At 41.5% G+C, this 24,155-nt stretch overlaps 1 protein-coding gene across 12 annotated transcripts in view; it reads left to right on the forward strand.

Annotated features, from left to right (window-relative positions):
* The window catches only part of GPHN (gephyrin), a 403,230-nt gene that overhangs the window by 129,421 nt on the left and 249,654 nt on the right, over positions 1–24,155 (forward strand). The window contains exon 3 of one of the 12 annotated variants that reach the window (XM_048483975.1): positions 12,279–12,391. The exons of 10 other annotated variants lie outside the window; for them this stretch is intronic. The gene's annotated coding sequence lies outside the window, so the exon portion shown is untranslated. Of the gene's footprint in view, positions 1–12,278; positions 12,392–24,155 lie in introns of those variants that run through there. One more of the 12 variants, XM_048483978.1, reaches the window with a different exon arrangement.

Genomic DNA, 24,155 nt, shown 5'->3' on the forward strand with positions numbered 1-24,155 from the left:
GAGCCCCCAAGCAGCATCTGGGGTCAGGGCATTGGCCGAGCCGGCCCTCCTTGGCCCCAGACAGATATCTTTTTCTAACTTTATTTGGCACTTAACGTTGCTGTGCTTTTGGCCTCTGACAGTGACCAAACTGATCAATGTTACAGTATCTTATCTAGACTGGACCAAATCTAGATTACTGAAACAAGTTCTTTTGAAGTAAAGCATGTCAGCTCATTTATTTAGCTTAGCTTTTGAGATCTGATGAGATTAGGCTAGCCTGGGCCATCCAGGTTAGGGCAGGGGTTGGACTAGATAGCCTGATAGCTTGTACTGTCCCTGTTTTTTGTGTTAAGAAAACAAATAAATTATCAGGTACCCAAAGATAACTCTAACATCTGTAAAAGCCAGTAAAAGAAGAAAATTGAAGTGCCGAATAAAGAATAGCAAGATTTTTTATTGGTGGAAAGCACCATAAGCTGAATAGAATGTGTTGTCATAGCAAAATGTTTTTGAAAACACCTTCACACAATGTAGTTTTATATGAGAAATGCTTGCTAAAATAATCGCCACTTTATTATCCTGTCTATAATGTGAGCATCATGACCACATATTGAGAACAGACGCTGCATTTGCTTTTTGCTAGAACTATATATACTCTTGGAAACTTTATTAAGAAAATAAAATTGAAATTCAGTTGGGTATCTTCAAGGGTGGTACTATGGGAGTTTTCATTATTTATTGTATAATGGAATGTAATGGTTCAACTATCTTTAGTTTTTGTGAATGAAACATGCTTGGAATTAATAAGTATTCACAGTTCCATTGCAAATTCAGTTCCAGATTATAAATATAACTGTGACATAATATAATGCATTTGTAGCTTTAAGCTATGTATAATATATTATTATGTTTGTGCTTTCATGAACTTCAGTAACTCTCTTGACAGCAGGCAGGAGTTTTACACACTGCATTCCTGCTTCTAATAGAAGGTTCATGAGATTGAGAACTGTATGCCTATTAGGCTCGCTTCCTATTAATTTTCATTATATGTGCTACAACTTTTTGTGCTCCTGACAGAAATACAAGAAAGCTTTTTCTATAAAACTCTTCAAGCGCTACTGCATTCGACCAATGATCTATTTGTTAGCATGTGTCAGTATATCTAGTGCAGCATAATGTTTTGAACAGTGTCAGCCAGATGACTCCGTCTACAAAAGGAGCATGAAGGCTCCAGTCTTAACCTGAATATTTGCATAAGGCTAACATGGCTAGTAATTATGTAATTCTCTGTTCTCCATGTATTCTTTTCTGTACTTTTTCTCTTTGTTTAAAACATTTATATACTGCCTTTTTACAATTTGTATGGAAGTAGCTTTAACTAAAATACATAACTTTTAAGAGTTTGCAGCAAGAAGTTATTAAAACAAACCCTAAAACGATTAATTTGCAATAGCAACAATACTGGGATATAAGCAGTGAAACTTGTAAAAATAGTAAGAAGACATTCTTGAGCAAAAACACCTCATATTGATTTCAACAAAATCAGATATACGGAAGGAACACAACAACAAAATCAACTATCAGAATTAGCACTCTTTCAAGAAAAGGTCTAGGAAAACATCCCAGATGGCTGCTGGTTTTCCTGTCACTGACCTAGCATTCACCAGCCGGATTTGATAGCCTGGAGGTTGCTGGTTTGGTTACCAACAGCACTATTGCTAGAAAAAAAGCCAGAGACAGAACAGCACACAGTTGTCTGCTGTCACTTCCCTTTAACTGGCCCGTCACATCTCCCCCATCCCACGCTCTGTGAATCATGGAACCATCTCTCACCCTACTATGTTTCCCAAGCACAACTCCAAGTAGGGAAAGGAACAAAAATAAATACACACTCCCTCTTAATATTCAGACCCATTGCTTACCTCAGGCTTAGAAGACATAAAGCAAACACAAATCTGGAACCACCTCCCGCCTGAATCTACGTACTGCACACATGCAAAACCCAGCTTTCACCTGGTAAAAAACAAATGAAGTATAGCACACCCTCACCCTCCTACTTTCTAGTCTAGAACAAGAGACCAGAACTCCCAATCTTCTCTGAGTATCTCTGCCTGCCTTGGCACACCAGATGAGGGCCAAGCAGTGTTACTTCACACTTCTTCCTGATACAGCCAGGCTCAGAGCCACAGGCTGCGAAACCAGTAGGGTAAGAGCCACAGGTTAAGAGCCCTTTGGCTCTTCCTCTTTGGTTCATGCTTCAGGCACCAGTTCTCATCTAGAATAGAATCATAGAATCGTTGCATTGGAAGTGTTACCCAGCTTAGAACTTATTTTTAAGAACTTATTTTTAAATAGCAATGGGGAATTACTCAGCTTGGCAGTGCGAGAGGCAGGTTGGGTGGGATCTTTTAGACAGCTATACCAGAATTGGCTTTTGAAACGTTCCACAGAGAATGCACAAGAGAGCAAATTGTAGTTTAAATATTTTTATATAAGTTTTGATTTCCAGAAACAATCACACAGTGAGACGTTAAACTTCACATACAAGCTACAAGGGTCAGTGCTATCAGTCACAGACCAGGAAAGGGCTTTGGGCGTCTTAGTTGATAGTTCCATAGGAATGTCAACTCAATGCATGGCAGCTGTGAAAAAGGCAAACTCTATGCTGGGGATCATTAGGAAAGGAATTGAAAATAAAACTGCAAAGATTGTCATGCCCTTATATAAAGCAGTGGTGCGACCGCACTTGGAGTACTGTGTCCAGTTCTGGTCGCCGCATCTCAAAAAGGATATTGAGGAGATAGAAAAAGTGCAGAGAAGGGCAACGAGGATGGCTGAGGGACTAGAGCACCTTCCTTATGAGGAGAGACTGCAGCGTTTGGGACTCTTTAGTTTGGAGAGGAGGCGGCTGAGGGGGGATATGATTGAAGTCTACAAAATTATGCATGGGGTAGAAAATGTTGACAGAGAGAAATTTTTCTCTCTTTCTCACAATACTAGAACCAGGGAGCATTCATTGAAAATGCTGGGGGGAAGAATTAGGACTAATAAAAGGAAACACTTCTTCACGCAACGTGTGATTGGTGTTTGGAATATGCTGCCACAGGAGGTGGTGATGGCCACTAACCTGGATAGCTTTAAAAGGGGCTTGGACAGATTTATGGAGAAGTCGATTTATGGCTACCAATCTTGATCCTCTTTGATCTGAGATTGCAAATGCCTTAACAGACCAGGTGATCGGGAGCAACAGCCGCAGAAGGCCATTGCTTTCACATCCTGCATGTGAGCTCCCAAAGGCACCTGGTGGGCCACTGCGAGTAGCAGAGAGTTGGACTAGATGGACTCTGGTCTGATCCAGCTGGCTTGTTCTTATGTTCTTATGTTCTTAAGGCTCATACACACAGTTCCTAAGTATATAAACAGGGAGGAAAAGATAGGTTTTGGATGATAGAGTAGGAGGGGAAGCGGGGGACTTATACATTAACCAAATTCTGCAGAGAAGATCTTGAAGAAGGCAAGGATCCCTATACCAGCATGGGGACCCAAGCGAAGGACGATATAATGTCCAGTATCGGAGTTTTCCAGGCTTCATTGCATCAGAACAGCTTAGCAGGGTGTGGTAATCAAGATATGTTCATGGTCTATGAGGCTTCCAGCTCCTATTGCCTGGAGTAATTCATTCACTGATTTAATCTTTCAAACAGACCTTTGGCCTGTTTTTAGGGTGGACACTCTGCTACCTACACACACAAATATGAGAATTGGCTTTTGCCAATACAGTTGTACAGAAATATAATATGAGATACATATTTCAGCAATGTGGGGTGTGAGGGGAGGGCTAACAGAAGAGACCACAAAGGCCATCAATTCCACACCCTTACCATACCAGAATACACGATCAAAGCACTTCTGACAGATGGCCTCTCCAAAGAAGGAGACTCCACCACACTGAGACAGCGTATTCCACTGTTGAACAGTCCTTACTGTCAAGAAGTTCTTCCTAATGTTTAGGTGGAATCTCTTTTTCTGTATCTGAAATCCATTACTCCTTGTCTCTGGAGCAGCAGAAAAGAAACTTGCTCTCTCTTCAACATGACATCCTTTCAAATAAGCATTGCTATCATGTTAGTTCTCTTCTCCAGACTAAACGTAATCAGCTCCCTAAGTTTCTCTTCATAACAGAGGCGTATCGGGGGGGAAATGAGCCCAGATAAAATACCTTATCTGGGCGCCCCCCACCCCTGCACCCCCGTGCTTGGAGCGGGGCATGGGGGCATGGCTTGGGGCGCTGAACCTTGCCCCTGGCCTCTGTGCAGGCCTACTCCTGGCATCCCCAGGGCCTGGGGACGCTAGGAGCGGACCTGCACAGAGGCCGGGGGTGGGGCTTGGGGCGAGGCTCAACAGCAGCACGTGACCCAGGAAGGGAGGCAGGGGCGGGCCTTGGTGGCATGTGGATGGGACGCATGCCATTTTGGTGTGTGGCTGGGGCAACCAGCACCCCCCCATTACCAAAAGTCGTGCACCCAGTGACATGTGTGACCCCATGTTCCTATAGGCCAGGGGTCCCCAAACTATGGCCCGGGGGCCAAATGTGGCCCCCTGAAGGCATTTATCCGGCCCGCCAGGCATGGCAGCGATGGCTCCATTCATGTGCAGTGGGGGCTCGAGGGAGAGGAGGAACCGGACCCCAACAGCCGTTGATTGCAGTTACATGATGGCACCCCCAAATCTCCATGAATTTTCTGACCCAGAGTTGGAAACCTTACACGTGGCAACTCCTGCTCCGCCCTTCCCTCTCAGCTACTCCATGTGTTGCTCTCAGGCTTTCTGTTCCTCCTCACTCCCATTGGCATCAGCCAGGCTGGCGAATCGCTCGCTGGCTGCTAGGGAGGAAAGAACCCAGGAAGATACCTGGTCCTGGGTTAGATGGAATGCTTCATTGGGAAAGTTCTGCTTTTTTTTTTTACAGGGGAAGGTATTCCACAGCCTCCCCAACAATATTTGGAGCCCACCCTGTACTTGACATACTTTGGTCACTGTTCTAAAAATAGACCATGACAGAAAGGCTGAAAGGTGAAATCAAACATTTTACAATCATTTGTGCATAGGAATTTGTTCATAGTTTTTTTTAGTCCGGCCCTCCAACAGTCTGAGGGACAGTGAACTGGCCCCCTGTTTAAAAAGTTTGGGGACCCCTGCTATAGGCCAAATGCCTCTTCTTCGTGGGCATGGATTCCAGACCTTTTATGATTTTGGTCTCCCTCCTATGGACCAGTTCCAGCTTTTCAGTATCCCTCTTGAATTGCGGTGCCCAGAACTGGACACAGTATTCCAGGTGAGGCCTGACCAATGTAGAATAGAGAGACACTATTACGTCCCTTGATCTAGACACTGTATTCCTATTGTTGCATCCCAGAATTGCATTGACTTTCTTGGCTATCGTACCACACTGCCGACTCATGTTCAGCTTGTGGTCTACTAAGACTCCCAGATACCTTTCACATGTACTGTTGTCATGCCAGGTGTCACCCATCATGTATCTGTGCATTTCATTTTTTCTGCCTAAGTGTAATACCTTACATTTATCTAGGTTGACATTCATTTTGTTAGTTTTGGCCCAGCTCTCTAATCTGTCCCAGTCATTTTGAATCCTGACCCTGTCCTCTGAAGTATTAACTACCCCTCCTAATTTGGTATAATCTGCAAATTTGATTAGCATGCCCTCTATTCCATCATCCAAGTCACTGATAAAAAATATTGAATAGCACTGGGCTTACGACAGAACTGTGTGGCAACCCACTAGTCACTTCTCTGCAGGATGAGAATGAGCCATTGGTGAGAACGCTTTAGGTTTGGTCAGTCAGCCAATTACAAATCTATCTAACAGTAGTATTGTCTAGCCCACATTTTACCAGCTTGCTTGCAAGAATGTTATGGGAGACCTTGTCAAAGGCCTTACTAAATGCAAAAAATGCTACGTCCACAGCATTCCCTTCATCTACCTTGCTTGTCACTCTATCAACAAAAGAGATAAGATTAATCTGACATGACTTGCTTTTGAGAAACCCATGTTAACTTTTTGTGATCACATTATTCTCTTACATACTGTCGGTTTAATGATCTGCTGTAGAATCTTTCTTAATATTGATACCAAACTGGGCGATAATTGTTTGGGTCCTTCTTTTTCCACTTTTTGAAGATAGGGACAACGTTAGCCCACCTCCCGTTAGCTGCGACTTCTCCTGTTCTCCAGAAGTTCTCAAAGATTATTGTAAGTGGTTCTAAGATTACTTCTGCCAGTTCTTGTAATACCATGGGATTTGGATCATCAGGCCCTGGAGATTTGAATTCATTTCAAGTAGCCAGGTATTCATGTACTACCTCATTATTTATTCTATGCTGAATTCCCCCTACTGTTCCATTTCCCCCTGGTTGAGCACTGTTTTCCTTTTGGGAAAAAACTAAGGCAAAGGAGGTGTTGAGTAGTTCTGCCTTTTGTCTGTCCCAGAATTTCACCATCTTCTCCACACAGTCATATCCTTTTTCTTCCTTTTACTATGGACATTATCAAAAAGACCCTTGTTATTGTTTTTAACCTCTCTCGCAAGCCTGATCCCATTGTGAGCCTTAGCTTTTCTGACTTTCTCTCTACACATCCTGGCTATTTGTTTGAATTCCTCTTTGGTTATTTCCCCCCTTTTCCATTTCTTGTACATATCCCTTTTAAATCTCAGCTCAGTTGAAAGTTCTTTAGAGATCCATCCTGGTTTCTTTAGACCCCTCCCAATCTGAAATTGTGCCTTCAAGATCTCACTTCAAGATCTCACTTCAAGAACTCCCATCTATCATGCATTCTCTTCTCTTTTAGTATTCTTAACCATGGGATCACACCCCGTAGTTTTCTAAGTTTAATGAAATCAGCTTTCTTAAAGTCTGGAATGCTTGTCTGACTATGCTTAGCATCCCCTTTCCGCTGTATAACAAACTCCAGGAGAACATAGTCAGTCCCATTTAAGGATCCTACCACTTCCACCTATTAATCAGGTTATCATTGTTGGTTAGGAGCAGATCTAAAATAGTCAATCCCTTTGTTGCCCCATCCACCTTCTGGACCATGAAATTGTCTGCAAGGCAAGTGAGGCATTTGTTGGACCTTCTAGCCTTGGCAGAGTTTGATTCCCAACAAATAGCAGGATAATTGAAATCTCCCATTACTACAATTCTTTCTTTTGTGAAAGTTTGGTTATTTGTTCCGGGAAATTTGGTCATTTCATCCATGATAGCTGCAGGAAAAAGCCTTTTGATCAGGGGTGAGATTCAAACAATTTAACAACCGGTTTCAGTGGTGGAATTCAAATAATTTAACAACTGGTTGCTTACAAGCACCATTTTAACAACCGGTTCTGCCGAGGTGGTGCAAAGCTGCTGAATCCCACACTGCTTGTGACTCAGCGGAGTTGGTTGAAGAGTAGCAGGTGTCTTCAGTCAGTCTACCAAACTCAGAGATGGCTCCCTGCTCTCAGCCCATCCTTCTACTTCCAGCCCAGGCATCAAACCTGGCCTTAACAGAATTCCTGAATAGCCTAAGAAGTTGAGCTAAAGACAACAAAAATAGAAAATAAGGGAAAATATTTATTTATTGTGTACCAATTGGTTTTTAAAAACCAAGGGCCTGAGAAATAGGCTTCATTAAAAAAACTGCAGACCGAAGTCTTCCTAAGTGGCCACCAATATAGAAGCTTAAAACCCACATCCTGGTAGTACACATTATAATATATTTTAGGAACCCTAACCAGGTGGTTGTTCCTGAAATCATAAAAAGGAAGGGAAAAGAAAAAGAATATTCAATTTTTTATTATTAAAATTAAAAATATTTTTATATTAATGAAGTAATTATCCTAAACAACAAAGCACTAAGGAATCAAATGTCGTGGTGACAAACCCTCGACCAATGAGGGAGCAGGACTCCTTGGGTCCTGCCCACCCCTCCCTGCCTCCCCCTCTCACCACCAAGACCCAGCCTGGGCTCCCTCCCCGCCCCCTCCCAATTCAACCCTCCACCTTGCCACTCTCCCTCCAACCCCTGCCACCCTCCCAACACCCCTTCCCACTCCTAGCCACTGTTTGCCACCCTCCCCATCCCTAGCCACTGCTTGCCACCCTCCCTCCACCCGTTGCCACCCTTCAAACATTCCTCCCCACCCTAGCCACCACCACCTTCCCCCACATCTAGCAATCCCTTGCCACACTCCCCTAGTCCCCCTTGCCACCCTCCCCATCCCAACAAGCCCTCCCCACCATCCTTCCCACCCCCAGCAAGCCCTCCCTGCTTTCGACCACCCCCAGTGAGAACTCCCTGCTTTCCCCCCACCCCCAGCAAGCTCTCCCTCCCTACCATCCCCCACCCCCAGCTAGCGCTACCTACCCTCACCCCCCCCCCTCGGCCCTGTCTAGGCCTACTGTATTAACCTAAAGGGTTTTGCTGCTAGTATGTTGTAAAATGCAAATTTTATATTAAAAACTATATTCGGAAACTGTCTGAGCACTCCCTTCCCTTCCCCTCTTCAGTGGGTGGGAGGAGGGAGGGAGCACTCCCCTCAGTTCTCTTCTCACTGCCATGATTAGCAGATGGTATCCACTTAGCTGTGACTTTTGTGAGCTAAAATATTTGCCTTGGTCGAGGTCATGGAGCCTAAATGAGCACTCTTTAAGAAGTGCTGAAAATGTGAGGGAAAGATGGCCGAAAATGATGGGCATGCTGAGTGTCTCCTCTGCTTAGGAAAGGGGCACATACTCTCATTCCCACAAAGATTATCAAGAGTCATAAAATTTCTTCCCTGATGTCAGAACTGACTAGGAAGAATTGGGAGCACCAGGGCGCTCATCAGGGAAAGCGTCTTCCCTTTCAACTGGAGGGGAGGATATCAAGGACACCAAGAAAAGACCCCGCCCAGTTGAGAGACAGAGCAGGCAGTCTGCTACTGGTGGTTCTCCTGGATCTCAGATTCTGAGTTGCCATAGGTGTTCATGATCTAGATCAGTGGTAGTGAACCTTTGGCACTCCAGATGTTATGGACTACAATTCCCACCAGCCCCTGCCGGCAATTGGCCATGCTGGCAGGGGCTGATGGAAATTGTAGTCCATAACATCTGGAGTGCCAAAGGTTCGCCACCACGGTTCTAGATCTTCAACTTCCTCGCTTTAGTCATCCAGGGGTCATAGTTCAACTCGCTTTCCTTCAAGGTGTAGCAGAACACCTTTGCCTCTGGACATTGGGGAGTCCAGAGTATCTATTTCTTCAAGGAGCTCAGTAGGGTCTGTATGGCAATGGAAATATCATATATTTTCTAAAGAGACACCCAAAGTCTGGCAGGGTTCAGTGTTGGCCTCCACAGGACTCAACAAGAAGGAGCATCCACCTAGATTCTCTAATCTTCGGCATCTTCCTGCCAAAGTTGGGCACATCGGAGTTGATTGCCATCCAGCCATCACTCATCTTCCTCCTGACATCCATCAGAGTCAATTCGGCATCACTTCCACTCAGCTCTGGAACACCTTGTGCTGATGGTACAGCAATCTTCAGTGCAAAGGTGCTTCAAATCACCAGAGAGGCACTTGACAGATGACAGTATCACCTGAATGGGCAGACACTTGGAAAGATGACATACCAGCTGAGGCAGCTTCAAAGGGGTCTTACTGGCTAGAAGGAGTGTACCTGGTAGAAAGAGTGTACTGTTCTTCTGTCAAGGGTATTTGATATCTGCACTCCCCTGCTAGATCCTCCTACTCATCATACTCAGAGCACCTCATCAGAATGACTAATGCCTTATATATGCCCTCCCGTTGGGTGCCTCTTGGAAAGATGACATACCAGCTAAGATATCTTCAAAAGGATCTTCAAGGTCTCCTCTACACTGCCATCGGTCACACTCTTTGTCCAGGAAAGAGAGTCGAGAGATCTTTTTTTTACCCTTATTATCATTGAAGACCATATGGACCTTAGTCTTACCTATCCTATACCAATGTGGCTAGGAGATCAGAACTGTATTAGATTGCCAAGGGACAGGACTTCAACTTCAAAGATAGCTTGGTGCTCTACCTCCAGCCATTGGGATAGCCGCTTGACCATGCCTCAGTGTGGAAAGTCTTCCAAAGGAAAGACATCTGGACAGGCATTCAACCTTGAGACACAGTGACATATCACACGATCACTTTCATCACTTGGATTCAAGGGCTGAAGGTCATGCAAGACAAACTATGAAGGTCATAGTTCTAGGCCAGAGATCATTCTTCCCCATTTATAGCAATTGACCCTTTATATGACTTGGATTATTTCTCAGATGGGGATTCTGGAAAAAAAAAACCTCTGATCCCTTCCCGGATGGGGACTTATGTCAACCTACTGAGGAGTCACCTCCTGTGTGGGAAATCTGGCTGCACCATCTGTCACTCCATTGATTGCCAGGGTTGATTCGGCTGATCTGGCTGACTAGGCAGTTGTCCCCTACCTTTCTCACCACTACATGTGCGTCCTTCCTGAAGCTGCATTCTCAGTGGAAGAGGACGACCATCCCAGATAGGAGTGTACTATCCTTCAGTCAAGTGTATACAGTAGCGGCACTCCCCTGCTAGAACCTCCTACTCATTGTACTCAGAGCACCTTATCAGAATGACTAAAGCCTTAAATATGCCCTCTCAAACACAAGACGAGAGGTATAAGGATCCATTGATAGATGTGCTGCAAGATTCTACAACGCTGCTGGTGGCATTGCTTATCCCAAGCACTGGTGGAAATCGCTACATGTAATTGCGAGAAATCAGCTTCAGTTTTGCAGTCATCAAGAAAATTTGAGAACCTCTATAGGGTTCAGCAATCTGGTTGCAAGTTCCTGTTTTGCCACCTTCTCCCAATTCTATGGTAGCAGAAGCACTCCCCTCCAGGTTCCACTGTGGTTCAGCAGCATCTCCTCAAGATAAGGAAGTACATAAACTTGACACCATGGGCAGACATTATATACAATGGTGTCTTTAGAGATGTGGCTAGCCAATTTTGTAGGTATCATGTATAGGTACCAAGTGTACTTAGAATCATAGAATCATAGAGTTGGAACACACAATTCAAAAAACCTAATCCTAATAGTTGTGGGACAAGATGGATGGTTTCAATTGAGTTAATCCCAAAGGATTATACAGCAGTTGCCAAAGTTACACAGAAGGGGGGGGGTTATGATAGATTATCCCCCTGCAAGGCACTTTACATTCAGGAAGATGGGTAGCTCTGTGCGGACTGCAGACACTCAGTAATGTATTTCTGTCTGTCAGAGAAACGTTAAATTGGCACCAGAGGCATGTAAAGTTCAACAATTTAGATGTTTATTAATTTACAAGGAAATGAAGTAAATCAAGAAGGGTTTTAAGCCAAGAATCACATTAATAAGTATACTGAAAAAACTGGTTCAGAAAAGATACTTCTTTACAAGATGTTTCACTACATTTAAATTGTTGTTACAAGGGTCGCACTGGTCACTAACTCCAGTGCCTTCAAGTTTGTTACTTTAAAAAATGTGTCCTTATCCTCAGGAGGTATTTATTTTATTGTTTGGAAATCTCTGATTCCAATGCTGACAAGACTTAATTCCTCACTTCAGTTAAGTATAACAGACACAGATCCTAAACCACTAACTCCTAGACTATCTCTCTTGAGACATCTGTTCCACAGAATGCTTCCCAGAGAGGGATTTGTGTTTATCTTCCAGAAAACCTAATCCTTTCTCTATTTACACTTCCACCACCCTCAGGAGCTTCACTAACCCATATCTGGGTAAGTTCTACTCAGAGAAATTAAACTAAGTCACCAGTATTAGGGTTTCTGTGTAATGGTTATCTACAGAACCTTGGCGTAAATTCCTTATTGGCTCTTACTTCAAGTTGCTCAGTTCTCACAGAACTGGCCCTCAACCTTCAGAGCCCGGATCTATATCAGAATAACCCACTCACACCAGGACTTCCCGTGTGGGGTTGAAGTGACTGCAGCTCCCTGTGAAAGCAGAGAGACCCAACTGGGGGTTTATCAGTTTTGAGAGACCTCTCAAGCCTGATTGTCATCTCCGGATCAAGGAGACAGACTCGAGATCAACCACGTATCTCCTAAAGGCTTCCTTGGGAAAAGGGAGTGTCGGAGGATGCTTCTTTCTGCCCTAGATTGAAACCTGGGAATGGGACCACCATCTCAGCTAAACCCAGCTGTGAAACTGAAAGGAGTTAAGCTACTTCAAACCAGATTTCTTCTACCTAGATTACTCACTTGAGGATTTACAAAAAAGAAGCTATCTCGTGGAAATAAGACGTGTAAAGACTGGCTATTTGATGGACTTAAAGAAATAAAGACCTAAGGATCCTGCAATAACTGTGAGTTTTTCAATTCAAAATAAGCAAAGGGTCTTAATATGATTTGGAAACAAAAAGACTCTAGAAAGTTTGCTTAACTTTATTAAGTGGAGAGATTAAAGTGAGACAAATGCGTATTGAAATTTGTGTTGATTAAAGTGGAGAGATTAAAATAAGACAAATGTGTATTGAAACTTATGAGAATTGAATGAGTTATCAGATCAAAATATTTATGTAACGAAGAGATAACAAGCTGTGAGAAATTGAGAGGAGGAGAGGAATGCCGGGTCTGGTGCTCATGATGTCATAAAACTGAATCACTTCAAGAAAAGAGGGAGAAGGATTTAGAGTAAGGGAAGAATTTTTTTTACTTTAAAACCTAAAATACCCACTACAACAAGTCGACAGTACAGGGAAGTGAAGAGTCTGTGATCAGGGAAAATACCGTGGTGGGAAATATATTTTAGTTTGAGAAAGTTCTGTTTGTGAGTTTTAAAATATGGCAAGCAAGCAAGACCCTACCAAAGGTAAACCAGGTCAAGTATTAGGGCCAAATGAGCAAAAAAATGAGGAGCAAAATTCTGATAAAATAAGTAATGCAGAATTTAATGAACATGCTTAATAAATTGCATGATACATTGGAAGTAAATACAGCAACTCTCAAGAAGTAAACAAAAAAGTAAATGTAATTGATGTCACCACCAAGAACCTTACAGAGGATGTAAAAGATTAGATGGGGTTGACCTAAAGGTTCTACATCTAGAAGAGGAGAATGAAATTCTCCAAGGCCACATTGCTATGTTAGAATACAGGCAAAGAGAAAATTCTTTACATTTTAGATCAATCCCAGAAGTGCAGGAACAGGATATTAAACAGTTCCTTGCCACAAAGCTGGCTCAGCTACTAAATGTAAAACCTAAGATAATGGAAGGGAAAATTGATAAAGCCTTCTGCATAAACTCAACTTTGCCAAACAAAGGAGGTTACCAAGAGACTGCCTCATCAGGATCTATTAGAGACCGGATACTACAGGCTCACTTTGCAAACAATCTGCTCATTGAGGGAACAAAGATCATAATTCTAAAAGAGATCCCACCTAGATCTCTGAGCAAGATAAGAGAGTATAGGCACTTGATTGAACTACTGAAAAAAAGAGGTATTCTATTCAGATGGAAAGTTCCAGAATGAGTTTCCTTCCATTTCAAAGGCAAAAGATTTAGAATTTTGGAAACTCTGAAAGCAGAGGTATTTTTGCATAAGTAAAGGACGTAGAACAACCACAAGACAACTAAACACAATGGATTATAAAATTTTGACATGACTCATTAGTGAAAAGAAGAAAAAAAATTCTTAGGGAACAGAAATTAGATATAATTTGTTTGCAAGAAACACATATTAAGAAACAGGACTGGAAGTACCTGGTAAATTAATTTTTTATTATTTATTTATTACATCAGACTCTACCAAAAAAAAGAGGAGTTGTCCTTTATGTTAAAACACAATTTGAGCCAAAATTGTTATTTTTGGATGAGAGAGGAAGGTTTCTGGCAGTCTCAGTAGCTGGAATTAAAACAGTTTTGGTTGGTGTGTATGCTCCAAATGACAATAAACTACGATTTCATGAAGAAGTGGAACAAATGTCACTAGAATATTCTTGTGAAAGTATATTGGTGGGAGATTTCAATGGAGTAACCTTGACATGGCTAGACAGGAATTTGGACAGCAATAGAAAAGCAATAGAAGGTAAGCAATCTGAAACCTTTTTTGACTTAGTAGAAAAATTGAAGCTGCAAGATTTATGGAGATTAAAATATGGTAATCATAGAATCATAGAGTTGGAAAAGATCCCAAGAGCCATCACGTCCAACCCCCTGCAATTCTTCTTTTCAGAAAGTCACAAATCACATTCCAGAATGGACAAGGTGTGGAAAGGTAGTCAGAATAAGCAGTTATAAGATGGAAGTGTGTCCTAAGACTTTTTCAGACCAGAATGCACTAGTATTTGCATGAAAAAATTAAAGATTGCTATACAGATGGACAAGGGGGCAGTGACTGGGGTTTCCCCATAAGAGTGAAATAGTGGTCTAGTATCCCAATATTTTCTAATAGATAAGAAATCGGGGGGGGGGGGCTGCATAATTTGAATGGACATCTGAGGGCATGAAATGTTGTTCTTATCAGATGTCAGTTCTCTGTTACAACAACGTTCATAGTTTGCAATTGTAGATTTGCAATACATCTATTCTTATGTGTCTATTTATCCTACATGTAAATGATTCCTCAGGTTTAAATGTGGGAATCAATGCTACCAGTTTGCCGTTCTTCCCTTTGGCCTAGCCACAGTACCACAGGTCCATGGTGGTGGTTGTATCATATTTGGCCACCCTAGGCTGCCAGATATTCTCCTTTTTGGTTGACTGGTTTATAGTAGAGGATTCTACTAAAGATGGGGAGGCACAGGTTTTATTGATGTGTCATATTCTGGATAGACTGAGACTCTTAATTAACTGTAAAAAAATCTCAGTTGTCTCCTTCCCGATGTCTAGAATTTATTGGTTCATTTTTGCGCAGGTTTCAGAGAAAGAGGTGTCAGAGAGCCTCGGGTGTTATGCTTTTGGGTGCTTTGGCCTCTACAAAGGCAGTCCTCCCTTTTGCAAAGTTGTATCTAAGACTGCTGCAGAACTGGTTTATCTGCAATTTTGATATGTTGTGGGACTCGCAGCATAGGATCCTTTCCATTCCAAGATCTGTTATTAGATCACTAGCTTGGTGATCTATGGATAATCTATGAATAATCTTTTGGAAGGTGTGCCATTTGGAGTGTCTTTTGTGGACATCCAAATTTTTACTGATGCATCCCTTCAAGGTTGGGGGAGGGGGGATTATGAAGGGCACTGTGTTTAGGATCAGTGGTCACAAACAGAGTCTTCTCTGCATATAAATGATTTAGAGCTCAGGGCAGTGAGATATGCTCGTGTCTCTTTTTCAGTCCTGATTTCTGGCAAGCGGGGGATGAGTCTTGACTGACTATGTGGCCACAAAATTCTGGGGGAAAAAGCAAGGCATCACAAGTTCCATCCACCTGTGATTCTGGGCCATTCAGCACTGAGTCAATCTAATAGCAATGCACATAGCAGTCCAATATCCTAGCAGATTCTCTTAGTGAAGACCTAACTCTCCAGCAAGAATGGGCCTTAAATTGGTCTTATCTACACCTGGTTTTGCTACTTGGGGGTCCCCAGCAGTAGGTCTACTCACTTCTCTCCGCAACAAGAAGTGCCACAGCTGTTGCTCTAGAGTGGGGTTGGCCAAAGTTTCCAGGGAAGATGCTTTTCAGTTTGTCTGGAATGGGGCTTTTCTGTATGTCCCTGCTCCCCATTATCCTTGTTGCTGAGGCCAAAATAAAGGCCAATCATTGCTCCCTTCTGGAGCAGGGGTCTGTAGTTCCCAACTCTTCACAGGTTGTCCAGGGAGTGGGTGTATGTATTCCCAGAAGCCAAGGAAAAGTCCAAAGATTCTACGCTCCAGAGCAGACACTTCCCAAAATTAGACTACTGAATCGTTTCTCTTTTATTGGCCATGCTTCCTCTGTCAGCTGAGGGGGATCAGCTTCTCGAGGTTCTGGCAGGTACATGAGAAGGTTCTTTGAAGAACCATTTCTTAACTGTTATCCCTCATTTGAGACAACACCAGCTTTCTTTGGTCACAGCCATACTTCAGCAAGTGGTTCTAAATACAGATAAACCTTTTTGTAGTGTTGACATTATGTAAATAATTTTGTGTCTTTGGGGGAAATGAAAATTCATTTTAAAAGAAGTTTGATACCATTTTGATACCATTTAAAAAGAAGTTTGATACCATAATACCATTTTGTGTATGACTGTGTGGCTGATATGAAGTAGTTAGTACATGATTAAATTCTTCATCCCTTTAAGCTCCTGAACTTTTTCATTTTGCAGAGAAATAACTTATTCAAACAGATGCCACAACATTCAGCTTTATCTTAGTTATTAGCCTAACATCTCTCCTTTTATATATTGAGAATCTGAAGGAAACTAATTTTAATCAAATAATTATTGGGAAAGCATTTAGATTGTAGGCTACACAGCTTTTTTCTGTTGACATTGGAGGGTATTTCTTTAGTGAACAAGATCTGTATTTGTATTTGAATAAATATATAGGCCTGTATCCAACCATGCATGCATGGAATGCTGATTTCCCATGTTACTTTCTGATTCTGCAACTCTTTCCTGGGCATTTGAAGTTAGTATTTTAGACAGCTGGCTTAATGGAGCCAGGCAGGAAAGAGGGATCATTGAGGGAACGCCAAATAAGACAAAAATGTCTTCACTCTTTGGATGAAAATGGCAATGCAAGGAGACGGACAAGTCTCCCTGAGAAGAGATTTCCAGAATTTTAGAGACAGGGCAAAGAAGCCTGTCTCCTGGTCTGCCTAATTTCAGAAGGCAGCAGCCCCCAAAGCAGGACCTAAGAAGATCTGCAATGTTGAGTAGAGTCATAGAGAAGAAGGTGATGCTTCGGGTATGTCTGTCCTAAACTATCTAGGGCTTTAATGTTCAACACTAACACCTTGTGGCCAATGCCCAAATCTTTTCTGCCCAGGAAAGACTGCAGCTGCCTAACCAGCTGAAACTGGTAAAAGGCACTCCTAACCACAGCTGCCAACAGTTTATGCAGCAGCAGTCCTGAATTCAAGATCAGCTCAAATTGTGGAGTTGTTCCTTCAGGTGAGTGCAACTCCATCCAGAAAGGGTGGTTCTTTGAAACATGGGTCAGACCTTCCACCCGCCGGAACCACTTCTGTCTTGTCAGGATTAAGCTTCAGCTTATTAGCTCACATCCACTCCAGAACTTCCTTCTAATACCAGTTCAGAGGTCCTATACCCTCCCTGTGGCCATAAACAAGTTAGAAGTGAGTGTTATTTGCATATTGGTGACAACCCAGGCCAAATTACTGGTTTACTTCATCCAGCATGTAGATGTTGAAAAATGTAGGGCACAAGATTGAACCTTTCATAACCTCACAGGCCAAACATGAAGCAGCTGAGTAGCAGTCCCCCAGTAGCACCTTCTGAAACTTACTCTTCCAGGTAGGACCAGAACCATGGTAAAACAGGTGGTCCAGAAAAATATAATGATAGATGGTACTGAAAGCCACTGAAAGGTCTAGAACAGTGGTGGCGAACCTATGGCCAATTGGGGCTGATGGGAATTGTAGTTCATGGACATCTGGAATGCCATAGGTTTGCCACCACGGGTCTAGAAGAATTCACCTGCGAAGTCACAGTGCCTTTGTCCAACTCTGTCCGGGGCTGTATATATCCCATAACCAGATCAAAGCACAAATGAGACAGCATCTAAACATTCCACTTCATCCAGAAATACTTGGAGTTGTCACCTGCTCAATCATCTTGCACAAGAATGGACCATTTGAGACTGGTTGATAGTTATGGAAATCTACTGGGACCAGAATAGGCTTCAGCAGTAGTGGACACACCACAGTCTTTTTTAAGACTTAGGTGACTATTCCCTCTTTTAAGGATGCATTCGCTACCTCTCAGCCCCAATCTACCAGCCATCCCACAGCAGATTTAAGTAACCAGGAAGGGCAAAAGTAATTCATACATGTCCACCTTTTCTTGTAGGACACATCCCAAAAGGGCAGCTCCACAGGCATACTTTATGTAGATGCAGTGGTGATAAAAAATTATTGTTTCTTTGCCGCCATCACAACCATGTAGGATCTTTAAAATGGGCTTTCTCTTGTTTGTTATCATCTCAAGTCTTTCTACACGGTCACTCTAGATGTGTACTTTGTGTTTCTGTTGTCAGCTGCTCCTCAGTAAACAATTGGACTTCTTGTACACTGACACCTGAAAGAGAGAGTATCTGGGAACAATCACGTCAACCACCCTCCTTCCTAAAGTCCACCAGGGCATTGGCAAAAATCTATCAACACGACTGTATCATCACAAAAATCTCCAAAAGCTGTTAAAAGTCATCAATTAGGCTTTAGGGTGGATCATTTTAATAGCCTTGGTATCCTTGTAAGTCTAAACAGAAGCAAATAGTGATTTGTCAATTACAAAGGGAGTGTCATCAGTTCCTCCACCCTGAGATCACATTAATCCTTCCCAAAACAAAATACCAGATTGATGTATAGGACAAGTTATTGCTTGAAACAGGCCGGTGGTTGTCATGATGACATTGAATTACTGAACCATTCCCAACAATACAGCCTCAGATGAATGTTAAACTCCTCCAGGACAACCAGCCTAGAGGTCTTCAGCACCACCCCTTGAAACCACCCCAACTAAGGCAGGGAGACTGTTAAGCAACAGGATGGATGGTACACCAATCACATCATAATTCTGTCTCTCAATCCCAAGATTGTCTAGTAAGTTCCAAACCCTAGTCTGACACTACAGGTTGCAATACAGAAACAATAAAAGATATCAGGAAGAGGTTTACAATACATTGACAGAAGCAGTTCTATTAGCACTATACTAAACAAAGTTGCACCCTTCTAAAATCATTAAAGTCAGTGAGCTTAGAAGAGTGTGACGGTTTAGGACTGCTCTGCGGGTTTGCTAACACAGCTGATTATATGACCATTGAAAACTATTTGATGATAACCGTCTTGTTTCCTGGTTTTTATATTACGTCTCATGTTTAAGGATGTTGTAAAATTTTGTAATATTTTTGCATATTATATTAAATCCCATTAAAAGACTATGGAATCTGTTACCTTTGTATTAATGTAATTTCTTACATTACACAAAATCTTGAAACTGTTTAATACTAATAACACTTTTCTTTAAACTTCTTATGAACGTTAAAATGTAGATTCAAAAAGTGTGCTATTTGGTAACATTATCCATTCTAACAAAGTTTGTGTATCTGGACAATGGAAAGCAGTAACTGACCTTTTTAATATAATGTTGGCAAACTTTCTGGGGTTCTTGGTATCACACATTTGGCTTTACTGTTGGCTTTTCAGGGGCTCTTCTTTGATGTAATGCATACTATGTACTGTGTATGCCCTAATGCTAAGTTATAAAAATAAAAAGATACTTTTCCCCCTAGACTAAAAATTAGACTCATTGCTTTTAACAACAGCATGGTAAGGTACATACCCTGTTTCTCCGAAAATAAGACATCCCCTGAGAATAAGACGTAGTAGAGGTTTTGCTGAAGTGCTAAATATAAAACATCCCCTGAAAGTAAGACATAGCAAAGTTTTTGTTTGGAAGCATGCCTGTTGAATTTGTTTGGAAGCATGCAGCTGTGGAGCGGAAAAAATAAGACATCCCCTGAAAATAAGACATAGCGCATCTTGGGGAGCAAAAATTAATATAAGACACTGTCTTATTTTTGGGGAAACACAGTAGTTACAGATTTTTGCAAACATTGTTCTTTGTGTGTCTCTTTCACTGCTCTCTCTCTCTCTATGTGTGTGTGTGAGAGAGAGAGGGGGGGGGATACATATATATCCTGAGAAATTTTTATGAGTTTTACAGTTCTAAGAATGATTCATAACTGTTCCTGTGAAAAGTAACACATTTCATGAATGAAAGAGCCATATAGTATCTGAGTTAAACACAGTAGCAATAATTTGGAATACTTATTTTGTCATCAGTATTAAGCTATAACTGTTGATTTCACTTTAGGTAGTAGCAAAACTGTTGCCTTTATTTATGGAGCTTATGAGACATCTTTAAAATACATGTTTCTATAGAACCTATTTCCTACATGTTCAACAGCTGAAAGTTACTTTACCCATAGTTGGTGAATATTGGACAAGATTCACCATCCCCCATTTGATGTCCCATGGAACTTTTCAAGCCTGTCTTCCCACTTCAGGCTCCACCCCCCAGTCTTCAGATTCTTGCTATGATTCACAGAGTAAGCATACATTTCCAGGTGAATGTGTGCTATTAGTTTGAAGGCAGTTACAATTTCCTTTTTGGTTTTAATCTCTCTTTTTTCAGCTCCTTTATGTTTCAAAATGGAATGTTTATTTTTATGTTCTCTTGCTATCATGAAATATTCCTGTTGAGATCAATGAGTTTCCAGAAATCTCTGGTCATTTCCACTTAGGATGCAGTTAGAGTTTTACCAAGTGGAATCCATTATGAGATACAGAAAATGTTCCTAGGCTGAACAAAACATTTTAATTGTGTGATGCCTTGAGCAAGCCTCCACTGAGAAAGTGTAGAAATCTCTTCCCAGCTGACAGTACTCTGATGCTTCATTGTCTGGTTTGCTTTTTCTTGAGGGAGACAGTGACTTAGTATCGACTGTTACACATGTGGCAAGTGCATTATCTGTCAACAGATTATCTGTTTTATGCATAAAGTTTTCATCCCCTCTCCAATATTGTACTAGCTCAGTAGCATTGGATGGCTTTTATGATGCTATATAAGCACATGTTCTGTTTGCCTGACCAATGTGGGATACTGCAGGTGCTAAACAGCTGGGGGGAAAGGTTCTGCTTGTACCAGCTAGAAGGCTGTAGTTTTCCAGCTCCCACAGTCGGGCAGTTACATGCTTCAAAGACAAAGGTGGACTGAGGCAGATTATGACTCATTTTGTAGGGAGTCAGTTGTTCATTGTGTGGCATGCATGCCTTTTTTTGCACATGGGGGAGAAACAGTGATAGAGGCCCAAACCCTTCAACAACAACAGGCAGCTCACCTGCTCTGCTGGCAACTTGGTAGGGCAGTTGGGGGAGAGGCAATTAGAGAATCAGACATTGTGTTGAAAATGTCAGACCTTGAGCTTCCTGTGTTGTTTGATTTTTAAAAAATTCACTTTTTATCATTCAAATTATATTCTTGGACACCAATATACAAAACTATACAAATATTTATGGCAACTTCATTTGTTAAATTTATTTATTTGTAGTCATTTGAGATTCTCTTTCTTAGAAGTAGGGGCCCATGAGACAATTCTGGGCGAATTCCCTCACTGGCTCCTGCTTTGATCTCTGATTTCTGATACCTGCCCCAGCCAACCTTTTCCATTGTTTTCCTCCCACTGCCACCTCTCTTTCTCATCTTTTTCTTTCCATACCTCTCTTCACACGCCCTTATCACTGGCATGGGTTCCGCAGCTTCTGCCACTCTGATCAGTCCCTTGCATCACCTCCTCCCATGCCCTTGCACTCGCGTAGCTTGCCCACTCAGCTCCACCCCGCATTTGGCAAGCCAGTCACTCTTTAGCCAACTTGCTTATTTAAGGACCATAGCCACCTCCCTGCTCCAGCAGTTCTTCCCTGCTTTCCTCACTCTCTCAATGTAGGGTCAGCAGTGGCACCTCCTCTCATGCTGCTCCCGGCCACTCTATCCTCTTGTCCACTTTTCCTTTACCTCTCTGCTTGTCAGTCCCTCCCCTTACCAACCTGTAGCACTTCTGCCTGTGACATTGGTAGTGGGTCCAACAGAGGTGCACTGTCAGCACATGTTCACACAGTGCTCCTCTTTGGGGGGTTGTTACCACCATTTGACCCTTCTTTTCAGATGTTTCTGCAAACCTGGCGGGGGGGGGGGTGTTACCCAAATTTTGCTGAAATATTTCACTAGCCTGAAAATGGCCCATCAGTGGATTTAAGTATCTGCAGATGGGGCCAGGTTGACTGTCAGATACACTAATGGTTTACAAATAAAATCGTCTTAACATGATGTTTCAGTTAATATTTATCTGTTTTTCTGTTGTTCAAAACAGGATATTGCTAATTTAGCTATCTTGCATGAGTTTAGGGCATAATTTAATTTTCTTAACAAAAAATTAATCAAGAAAAACGGAACTTAAATTTAGTAATAAAATTCATATTTGATATACCCTGTTTCCCTGAATATAAGACATCCCCAGAAAATAAGACATAGTAGAGGTTTTGCTGAAGCACGAAATATAAGGCATCCCCCGAAAGTAATATGTAGCAAAGTTTTTGTTTGGAAGCATGCCCGACGAACAGAACACAGAAAAATAAGACATTCCCTGAAAATAAGACATAGCGCATCTTGGGGAGCAAAAATTAATATAAGACACTGTCTTATTTTCGGGGAAACACGGTATTATGCCTTGCTTAGAGCAATATATTTCCGGTTGCAAAGTGTCTTATTATACCTAACACAAACTGAAATATAATATGTTGTTCATATTGAGTTGTCATTTTGTGGTCTGCTTTGATTGAGAAGACACTAGAAACTGTTTTCTGTTATTGTGTTTTAATTTATAGGTTGCCCTGATAGGATTCTTATCTGTGAACTCCTCCAATTTCTAATAGTTTCTGTTTATAAGTGTTTCTGTTTATTAGTGTTTATTATCAGTCTATTATCTGTATATTAGTTTCTGTTTATTATTGTGTATGGATATAAATATCTATATTTTCCCATCAGCTACCAATTTTTTGTGGGTTTTTTGCCATCAAGGCACAGCTGGACTGCCTGCTACCATGCCATGCCTCCACATCACAAGCCTGGTATTCCTTGGAGGTCTCCCATCCCAGTATTTGACAGGGTTGAGGCTGAGAGCATGTGACTGGCTTCAGGTTACTCAGAATGTTTCCATTGCAGAGTGGGGATTTGAACCTGAGTTTTCCAGATCCTCGTCTGACACTTGGGCTAGTATACCACACTTTCTGTAGCTGGTATTGAGATAAAGCAGTTTATCTGATGGGTCTTTGCAACAGGGTTGAAATAGCTTTGCATCTTTCAAAATGCTGATTTTAAAGAAAAATGATATTCTCAGATCCACAAATAAAGAATTCTGGTTAACATACATTAGCAAGCTATTCTTAAATCATACAATACAAGTTCTATTTACTTGTATTGTAACATATAATTGCTGTTTTAGCCTAAAATGTTCTGGGAATAATCATAGGGCTGTATATCAGATGCTTGCAACCCTGCTGGGAAAAATAACTGGCAAGGAGGAGTCATTTAATTTATTTAATTTTAATTGGTTGAAAATCAAATTCTAAATAGCAACTATGATGTCTGTGTAACCTCTATAATATTTGGTTTAATAAAACAAGAAGTTATGAAATATTAACATTTATTACATAAAAACTAATGTTGCTATGCATGATAATTTATGTATTAGTACTGTCTTCTCCCCCCCACCCCACCCCATATGTTTTAAATAGCTGTTGGAATCAACCTCGGAAATGCTTTACAATATTTCCAAATAAATGTTCAAGTGATTGTTGGTATTCTTAATTCTTATTAAAATAATTGCTAAATAAGGAACTGTTTTTTGGGGGGGAAATCCTCATTTAAAATTTGCCCAATTAATAGACCCATATTCAAATCTAGATGGACTGTTCTGGTTGTATTGTAAACTGATGTTGACCTGTTGGATTTGGGATCATTTCAAAATTTAAAGTTAATAGCTAAAGATAGGATAGTGGTAGAAGCAACATCAATGTTCCCTTCTGATCGCATTCATAATTTGGCTTATAATAGCATCATTTATAATAATAGACATATAAGAAAAGGATGAGGTAAATTTCAGCCCTTCATTGCTTGCTGTGTCCTTCCTTGTTCAACTATGGACTATGTTGCCTTCCAATTTAAACAGGATAGTCAACACTTAGCCAGGGGACTTAGCTTTATAGTTCTGATTATAAAACAGCAGCTTATTATTTTATTTTGTAGTATAAATGCATCTGTTGTATAAAGGTGAAGTGCTGGGACAGAATTCATATATAGCCTTGTTATGATATGTTGTATGAACTTTTAGAATCTTTACATCATTTACT

The sequence above is a fragment of the Sphaerodactylus townsendi genome, linkage group LG02 (genome assembly GCF_021028975.2).
Source record: "Sphaerodactylus townsendi isolate TG3544 linkage group LG02, MPM_Stown_v2.3, whole genome shotgun sequence".
In the NCBI taxonomy this organism is placed as follows: domain Eukaryota; kingdom Metazoa; phylum Chordata; class Lepidosauria; order Squamata; family Sphaerodactylidae; genus Sphaerodactylus; species Sphaerodactylus townsendi.